The sequence below is a fragment of the Rattus norvegicus genome, chromosome 2, assembly GCF_021556685.1.
Source record: "Rattus norvegicus strain SHRSP/BbbUtx chromosome 2, alternate assembly SHRSP_T2T, whole genome shotgun sequence".
Taxonomy (NCBI): domain Eukaryota; kingdom Metazoa; phylum Chordata; class Mammalia; order Rodentia; family Muridae; genus Rattus; species Rattus norvegicus.
In genome coordinates this window covers 144,468,427-144,478,592 of record NC_141535.1, presented here as the reverse complement: position 1 = coordinate 144,478,592, position 10,166 = coordinate 144,468,427, and the positions used below count along the sequence as shown (strand labels likewise).

Genomic DNA, 10,166 nt, shown 5'->3' with positions numbered 1-10,166 from the left:
TGGGTAATAGCTTTGTCCTGACTTTTACAATGCCTTTATGTTCATTAGAATCTTCTTTAAACTTATCAACGTTCCATTGATTTTGCTGTACATGTTTTTAATGTCCTTGGAGTGCTACCCCAAAGTTCACAGTATGTAGACATAATAATAATGAAACCATAGACTCAATCCACTTAATTTTAGATGCTATTGAAAGAAATTTTTCTTTTTTCTTTTTTTCTTTTTTTTTTTTTTTTGGTTCTTTTTTTCGGAGCTGGGGACCGAACCCAGGGCCTTGCGCTTCCTAGGCAAGCGCTCTACCAGTGAGCTAAATCCCCAACCCCGAAAGAAATTTTTCTTAATCCTTAAATTCCTTTTCAGGTTGCATACTGGTAGGATATTTGTATTTAATTTTGATTGTTGATTCTTATAACTTTGCTAAACTTATTTATTAGTTCTAACAGATTGTTCGGTGTGTGAAATTTTAGGTTTTTTTAATATATAAGTCATCTGTAAACAGATATTTCCCTTTTTCTTACCAATATGAATGCATCTTAGTTCTTTTTACTTCTGAATTTTTCTGCTCAAGACAGAAGCACTGCATTCAACAGAATTGGTAAGCGACAGCTGTCCTTGCCTTGTTCCTAATCTTAGGGAAGATAGGTATATTTTTTAAGTTTTCTGGTTGATTCTACTTTGTAGTCAGGCTGGAGAACCACTTGATTGGGATGTTACTTCCTCAGTAATGAAAATCTGTCAGGAGAGCTGCCCTAAAAGAAACCTTGGTCCTTGATCAAAACCTATGCTAAGAAGACAGGGTTCAAGGCGGGGCTTTAACTCAATCTGGTCATCTTGCCAAACCATTCATCCTCAAGCCCATGGAGGAAGAAGTCCTGGTGGCAGAAAGTAAGAATCCATCAGTCCACAGAGGACTGTAGTATAAACCTGAGCTTCTTGAGTTCGCTCTGGTAGGTATCTGGGATGCTCTACTATGCAGGAAAGTCGGGAATAGGTTCCCAGAAGAGAAGAAAGTGTTAGAAGAGGTAGTGAGCTTTTCCCCAGTATTCATCCATCCGATTTCCAAAGCCAGTTGTAATTCTTGTCTGGAGAGCTCACCTTCAACTACATTCTGCTCAAATTACTCCAGTAAGACTCCCTTCAGCACCAGCACTGAGTGGAACAAGATTGATGGACAGCTCATCAGAGTCCGCACTCTAGTTGGCCACAGTAGAAGGCCAACAGAGGATTGGGGGAAAAAAAAGCAAAGGGTTCAGGACAGCTTCAAGAGGTAATGAAAAAAAGACATTTCTTCAGATTTCTGGAACAAAGGCAGGCTTTTCTTTTTGCCTGTACTCTGAGGGGACATGTTCTACCATCAAGCCATGCAACTGAGGTGGGTGTCAGTATAGTAACAGGCTGAGCAAGAGCTGGCATGATATTGAATGTGGCTGACTTCCTTTGAGTCCTGAAGCCAGAGCTACATCTCGATTGTCAGTGCTGTGACTCGTTACCCCAACCCCGATTCCTTTCATGCCTAAGCCAGTTTGGGTGGACATTTCTGTCACTTAGACAAGAGTCTAAACTGACTTAGAAAACAAGATGGGTCAAAGAGTGGGTGGGCAGGCCTAAGGAGCTCAGGTCAGCCTTGTACACAAGCTTTCCGCAAACAGAGCAAAGCCTGCTGGCACAGATGGATATGGCCCTCGAGCAGACTCTGTTCCTAGCTGGAGTCAGTGCAATTCAAAAGTTGGCTCACTTTGCTGACCGTGCATGAATTGCTACAGTCCCCAAACCTGGTACCCGTGACAGATCCTCACAGGTTACAATCTTCCACCCCTCAGGCCTTTAGCACCAGTCCTCTTCCTCTGACCAAAGTGTTTTCAGAAAAGTTTTAATCAGTTCATTCACTCTAAAGAGAACATGACTCTTACCTCCTTACTTGTTAAAATATATACACTCCAAAGGGAGCACAAAAGTATACAAGAATAAAACATTTCTAGTGTTGGGATCTTGTGGACATGACACTAGAGTGGTTAGGTGAACTTCTCAAATTGTTTTTGTAAAACAATTTGCAAAAGAATGGATTTTTCTGTGCCCACATAACACCATCAAACTGTACTTTTCTAATCAATACTGAGTACAGCTACCCACATTCAACCTCTTATTCCATTCCTATGTAGAAAGAGTGTGTTCAGAAATATGAAGGGGAAATCATCGTGCCAATATTAACCGAACACGTATAGGTTTCATATCACAGGTGTTGTTCTAAGTTCCTTACGTATACTCTTTAATCAAATCATCATCAGTACTCTACAAAGTAGCTATATTATGAAGCTTTTTGTGTTAAAGCTGAGGAACTTGAAACACAGAGAAGTTAAACAACCTGATCAAGGTAGCACAGTAGGAAACAGTAGATCTCAACGCCATCAGAAGTTCTCTGGGACGTTTGGCCTTTAGGAGTCTTCCTGGGTCCCCAAAAGTAATGACCGGATACCTGATGAAATCATTGTTTTAGTGTCATAGTGTTTGGAAGCCAATTAAAGTGCCCAGTGTGCCATGAAGACAGGATGAAAGGGGACAGCCCAGTTGGTATAGAGCTTGGCATTTAAGCATTAGCAGATTCCCATGTAGGAAGCCAGGCGTGACAGCATACACCTGAAATCCCAGCCCTGGGGAGGTGGAGACAGGAGCTTTACTACCCGGACAGTAGAGCTTTCGTGAGAGAATCTATCTCAGAAATTAAAGAATAATGCAATTTCAAATGACATTTGATGGCAAGCTCAGACTTCCACACGCAAATGCTCACATGTACACACATACACACTTGTACAGTGCACCCACAGGAACATGTACACATGAGCACACAAATGCGATCATAATAGAGCCAGCTATGGGTTCAGAAATAAAAATTAGACCTTAAGTCTTTTTCTTAACAATCTGCAATCTTTCCCCTTCCTCCTCCCCCCCCCTCTCTCTCTCTCTCTCTCTCCTCCTCCTCTCTCTCCCTCTCTCCCTCTCTCCCTCTTTCTCTCTTTTTCTTTACCTTCAATTTTTATTGGTTATTTTATGTATTTACATTTCAAATGATCCCCTCTCTCGTTTTCCCCTCCAGAACCCCCCATCCCATCCCCAATCCTCTTGTTTCTATGAAGATGCTCCCCCTCCCATCCATCTACTTCTATCTCACTGCCCTGGTGTCCCCTACACTGGGCACTCAAACCTTCACAGAACCAAGGGCCTCATCTCTTATTGATGCCAGATAACTCCATCCTCTGGTACATATGTGGCTGGAGTCATATGTACTCTTTGGTTGATTGTTTAGTTCCCTGGAGCTCTGGGTGGGGGGGGTCTGGGTGTTTGATATTGTTGTTCTTCCTATGGGGTTGAAAACCCCTTCAACTCCTTCAGTCCTTTTTCTAACTTCTCCTTTGGGGGGTCCCTGCGCTCAGTCCAATGGTTGGCTGTGAGCATCTGCCTCTGCATTTGTCAGGCTCTGGCAGAGCCTCTCCACAGACAGCTATAACAGGCTCCTGTCAGCAAGCACTTCTTGGCCTCAGTAATGATGACTGGTTTTGGTGTCTGCAGATGGGATGGATCTCCAGGTGGGACAGTCTCTGGGTGGCCTATTCTTCAGTCTCTGCTCCACACCTTGCCCCTGTATTTCCTTTAGACAAGATCCATTCTGGGTTGAAAGTTTGGAGATGAGTGGGTGGCCTCTCCCCAAACTGAGGGCCTTGCCTAACCTCTGGATGTGGTCTCTACAGGTTCTCCCTTCCCTTTGTTGGGCATTTCAGCTAATCTCATTCCTGTTGGGTCCCAGAAGTTTTCTACTTTTTATGGGAAATACTGAGGATGTCAAAAATTTAAAAGTAGAGATGTAAGAACACAAAAGTTCTTTGTTTTTAAAGAAACAGTGGTGTTGGGAGGAAATACTAAAAGCAATGTTCTAATCCAATCAGCCACTTTAGGCCAGTGTAGCAAGAAGACTTCACAGAGAAGAAACTGTCAAAGGCAGTCAGTGTAAGACAAGGATCTTCAGGGAGAGGACATGGCAGGGATGAGCACACATGGTGGGAGAGGGCCAGGGAAGTGACGGAGGTGGCACTGGAAGGGGACCAGAGGAGCACGGACATGAGGGGACAGTGTTTAGAGAGGAGTCTGAGAAGGCAGCATTAGTGAATGAGGAGGAAAAGGCAGATCTGCCTTTCTGCTCTCTGAGCTGGGAGAAGACCAGCTAAGCAGTAATCCTCCTGCTGCGTTTCTGCAACTGGAGACAGGAGTGGAGCTCACACCTCTAATGCCAGTCTGTGGGGCAGTTGAGATTGAACGCTTACTTGTTATAGACCGACTTGGGGTACAAGTGAGAAACTGTCTCAAGCTGAAACAATCAGTAAAGCAAGCGACAAACAACAAAACAAACTGGGAGTGGAGCTGGGTTGGTGGGGAGAGTTCTAGTGTAGCACACGCAATCCCTGGGTTCCATTGCTAGCCCTGCATCTCAAGTGTGATGGTGCTTGCCTGTTACCCCAGCACTCAGGAGATGAAGGGAGGCAATCCGGAGTTCAAGACCAGTTGAGATGCTGGAGACCATGTCTCCAAACCCAACAGCAGCCTCGGCAAACTCAATTGTGATAATAAACAGCTACATCAGATGAAACTGGAAACTAAAGTTCTTCCACCCTACCCAGCACTCACTGCTGAAGCTCTGACACACCTCTCCAGACACCTTTGCTGTACTCAGACTACACTCAGTTACTTATTCAAATCCTGAAGTCTCCTCCTTTGTAAAGACACTGTGAAGTGCTTGCATTTTTAGAGAGGATGCTTGCAGTTCACCACGTGCTTCCTTTTGTTGTTCCCCAAGACCAAAATATTGCTTCACAATGCCCAAGGGTAAGGTACAAGTAATTAAATTGATAAATCTTTTTACTGGCAACCCTCCAAGAATATAGGTACATTCATACCCCAGAGTTAAAAATAAAATACTTTCTCTTTGGTATTCAATGCCCTGGAAATGCCAAACAGCTTCGTGTTTGTATGTATATCAACTTGTAGCTGGGGAATTAGTTACAGAAAATGTACTCTCTTGTGGCCTGGATAATATTACTTCTACAAATTAGAAATAAAGAAAATGTCACAGAGACACGAAGAAACAACTTAAATTGCATGTGAAGTCATGGTTGAATGGGACCCTCCCTAACACGCACCTGTATATGCACACATAAACCCATGCCACATTCTCCCACCCACACATACACCAAAAGTCATTACAATTTCAGAAAAAAAGGGGCCTGCTTTTGTATGGAACTATAATAAATAGTAATGCTCACAATAATTTATGAGTATCCCTACAGAGAATATTCCTACAGAGTTGGGAGCTTGTGCCATTAATTAAAAAGCAATAAAATAGTCCCTTAAAAACTCTAAATATTTCTCAAGTATGATTGCAGAGAAAACATATATCAACAGATACAGAACATCATGACAGAGTGGAACTTTGGAGGAAAAAAGTAAAAAATTTAAGACATATGTTTAATAATTTTAAAATGAAATAAAATATAAATTATTTAATATGTAGCAAGTGCTAATTGTTAGGCCCATGGTTTCCTTAAAACATCTTTAATATTATAATTTTCCAGGGAGACATTTTCATAGTTCAGAAAGCAATTATTCCTTGAATAAAAAGTACTATATAAAGAATAACTAGCTCTCTCCTCCAGCCCAGCAAGATGCCCAACGGAAAGAAGGCCAAGGGGAAGAAGATGGCCCTGGCCCCCGCCGTCGTCAAGAATTGGGAGACCAAAAAAGTGGTCAATCCTTTGAGAAAAGGCCCAAGAACTTCGACATTGGGTGGGACATTCAGCCCAAAAGAGATCTCACACGCTTCGTCAAATGGCCCCGCTACATCACGCTGCAGCGGCAAAGAGCCATCCTCTCTAAGCGGCTCAAAGTACCTCCTGCCATCAACCAGTTCACCCAGGCCCTGGACAGGCAAACAGCTACTCAGTGCAGGCCAGAGACAAAGCAAGAAAAGAAGCAAAGGCTGCTAGACAGTGCTAAGAAGAAAGTTGCTGGGGCTGGGGATTTAGCTCAGTGGTAGAGCGCTTACCTAGGAAGCGCAAGGCCCTGGGTTCGGTCCCCAGCTCCGAAAAAAAGAACCAAAAAAAAAAAAAAAAAAAAAAAAAAAAGAAGAAGAAAGTTGCTGGCAAAGGGGACGTCCCAACAAAGAGACCCTTTGTCCTCCGAGCAGGGGTCAACACAGTCACCACCTTGGTGGAGAACAAGAAGGCTCAGCTGGTGGTGATTGCCCACGATGTAGACCCTGTTGAGTTGGTGGTTTTCCTACCTTCCCTGTGTCGAAGGATGGGGGTGCCCTACTGCATCATCAAAGGAAAGGCCAGGCTGGGGCGCCTGGTCCACAGGAAGACGTGCACCACTGTTGCCTTCACACAGGTTAACTCGGAAGACAAGGGTGCTCTGGCTAAGCTGGTGGAAGCTCTTAGGCTCAATTATAATGACAGATATGACGAGATCCGCCGACACTGGGGAGGCAACGTCCTGAGTCCTAAGTCTGTGGTTGGCATTGCCAAGCTGGAAAAGGCAAAGGCTAAAGAACTCGCCACTAAACTGGGTTAAATGTACACTAAGTTTTCTGTACATAAATATAATTACAAAATTAAAAAGAATGAGTAATATTGTTAAACATTCCTTATACGACCGCAGTATTTCAAATGGTTACATCTTTACAATTCTATGATAGGCCTTCCTGCTCATTATTAATATGGGCTGCCAGTCTGATGGGCTCTGGAGCCAACTAAGACATAAACCCCTTGGCACATTTTGAGGGAATTTTCTTGACTAGGTTAATTGAAGTGGGACAAACTACCTTAATGTGAGTGGCAGCATCTAAGACGGTCTGAGGGCAAAGCTTTTGCTTCATGCCTGTTTTCTTTTCTATCCTGTTCCTTGGCCCTGTAGCTTCTGCTCCCACTGAAAATGTTGCTGTCACCCTTCGCTGCCATCAGAACCCAGCTTCTGGGACCTTCCAGCTCCATGGAAGACCAGCGTTTCTTTGGGAGTCATTGCCAGGGTGGGAGAGCTACAGCACCTGGTCTTGTGGATTGAGAAGCTACGTATTCTCAGCCTCTTCCCTGTAAAGATAACCGTTACTGAACTACTGAAGCCATAAGCTATAAGCCAATTCAATAAACTCCCTTTCACAGGTATTAACACTGTCAATTCTGACCCTCTAGAGAACCCTGACTCTTCATCGCGTCTTCCCATTTTAAACATATGACCATTCCAATGTGTTGAGGAATATATATATATATATATATATATATATATATATATATATATTCCCTTAAAAACTCTAAATATTTCTCAAGTATGATTGCAGAGAAAACATATATGGAAAGATACAGAACATCATGACAGAGTAGGACCTTGGAGGAAAAATGTAAAAATATATATATATTTTCCCCCAAGGGCTGCTTAACCAGACTGTTCCTTGGTTGTGGTGAAGACATAGATTAAGAACAAAAAAGAATATTTAAATGACTAAAATCAGAAATGGCACTAGATATTTTGTTTGAAACCAGGAAGTTTCATTATGTTGTCCAGGATGGTCTAGAACTTTTGGACTCAAGAAATCCGTCGCTTTAGCCTCCTTAGTAGCTACAAACATGTGCCACTATACCTCTGTTGGAAAAGGGTATGGTGATGTCAATTCTACAGAAATAAAACTTATAACAAAGGAAAAGGTTCACTTGGAGGCCACCAAACCGGATTACTTAGATTAAATAGACAGGTCCTTGGGAACACAAAACTTGTGAAGACTGAAGATATTGATAACGTGATCAGATCTGTATATAGAAATGGAGTTGACTAAGTAACAAAGATAACAATCTGGAAAAGAAAACCAGTGCAGCAAATCTGACAAAATATTTAAAGAAGAAATTAGACAAGCCCTTCTTAAATCTTTCCAAAATAACCAAAGAGTTATGTCCTAACTTATTCCATGAAACCATTACACCATACCATACTCAGCAAAACACACCACAAAAAAAGAAAACTAACAGGGCATGCTGTTACATGCCTATAATCCCAGTGGTTGGGAGACACATGCAGGAGCATCAAAGTTTGTGGTCAGACTGAGTCATATGGTAAGACACTGTTTCAAAGAACTGAGAGTGAGAATAGATCTTAGTAGAGAGGTGTTTACTTAGCAAGGTCCCGGATTCAATTCCTAACCTCAAGAAGGAAGGGGAAAAGGAGGGGAGAAGACAGAAAGCAGAAGGAAGGCAAATGGGCAGGCTATAGACTGATCGACACACCTTATAAATAGTAACATAAGAACTGTTTTGTTTTTCCAAAACAAAGTCTCACTATGTATCCCTGGGTGCCCCGGAACTTACTACATAGACCAGGCTGGCATCAGGCTCACAGATACTCCTGTCTCTGCCTCCCAAGTGCTAGAATTAAAGTCATGTGCCCCCTATGCCCAGCTGGCATAAGAATTGTTAACACAATTTTAGCAAAACAAATTCAGCAGCATGTTAAAAACACTCTGCATAATGGCCAACTGGTATTTATTGCTGGAATGCAAAATAATTCAATCCATGCAAATTTGTTACTAGAATATACTGCATTGATTTAAAAAAAAAAGCAAAATCTTACATACTCATCTGAGTTGAGGCAAAAATTTATAAAGTTTAGCATTGTTTTGTGACTCTGAAATTCAGTTCAGCTGTTCAAGACTTAAAGACCGAGAAGAAATGAAAGCTACCCCATGGTGCTAGGGGCCACATATTAAAAAACTCAGCAAACATTATACTTCATGCTATGTTTGCCCTGTTAAGATGGGAGCAGGCAACGATGGCTGCTTTTGCTACTTGTATTCAGCATGGTACAGAGCCTTACGTATCAGGTACATCCTCTACCTCTGAATAAAAACCCCAGCCCTCAAGGTGCTGTTCGTACCCTCCCTACTCTGTAAAATTCCCTCAAAGACTGGCTGTTGGTTCTAGTTGAGTTTGCCAATGGGGACACCAATAACAGGTCAGAGAACAAACAAGGGTCAGGTTGATGGACGGTGCCTTCCTTAGCCCCTTCTGTTTTCATAGGGACTGTGCCATGCCTCAAAGCTTGCCCAAAGCCCACCCACACCTTGGTAAAATTCTTCTCCACAGATCCCTACATTTATATAACTCAGTTTCCTGCTGGGATCCTAGAAGGAGAAATAATGAGGGAGGGAGGTTTGTCCAGCTCAAGAATCTAGCCCTAAGTATTAGATGCAGTAAATTGGTTTTTCTAGAGTTCCAAGCATAGTTCTCTTTCAACCACGTGACAACAGATTAAAAGGCAAGCCATAATACCAGCCTAGAATTTCCAAAGTTCCCAACCACTCCCTTGACTTAGACAGCCCTTTTAACTTGCACACACACTACCTGCCGCACACCCGGCAAGACCAGTAGCTGGGTGCAGACATCTGGTGGGAACGGTGAGGTTTGGGCTGTTGGTCTGTTAGAAAGCAGGCTTCAGAAAGGCTCAAGGAGCAAGCCAGTAGGCAGCCCTCCTCCGTGGCTTATGCTTCTCTTCCTGCTTCTCTTTGCAGACAGACTGTGATTCAGAAGTGTAAACAAAAGAGCTCCGTCCTTCCCGGGTTCCTTTTGATCATGATGCTTTAGCACAGCAGCAATGGAAACCACCACTAAGACAACATCCGTTTAAATCTGATCTCTCATGAGGAGCCCAGGCTAGCTTTCTTTACTTCCATTCCCAACAGAATCCATGGTTCAGTACCAGGCATTTTACACGATGTGAAGGCACACCCATGTCTGATTGCCTTGCTGATCGTTATAGTTTAAGAGAGAAATGTCCCTGACAGGCTCATGTCCCTAACTGGTAGTACTATTTGGGGACATTTTGGAATGTTTTAGAGATAGAAACTTTGAACCTTGCAGCCTGGTCCCATCTTGTTCCTGTTTCTCTGTTTCTAGCATGTGAGGAGCCCGGGGCACACACCTGGCTGCCACACCTTCACTATGCACATCCTAACCCCGTGATGTCTAGACCCCGCCCTCTAAACCGAGACAAAAGAAACCCACCTTCCATTAAGTTATTGTTGTCATCTATTTCGTTACAACAACAAGCAAAGTAACTAATACACCAGTGATCTGTGGATG

General features: G+C 43.0%; 1 pseudogene; it reads left to right on the top strand.

Moving 5' to 3' along the window:
• The first annotated feature begins 5,708 nt into the window (after positions 1-5,708).
• On the top strand, positions 5,709-6,615 carry Rpl7a-ps21 (ribosomal protein L7a, pseudogene 21; annotated as a pseudogene).
• The last annotated feature ends 3,551 nt before the right edge of the window (positions 6,616-10,166 follow it).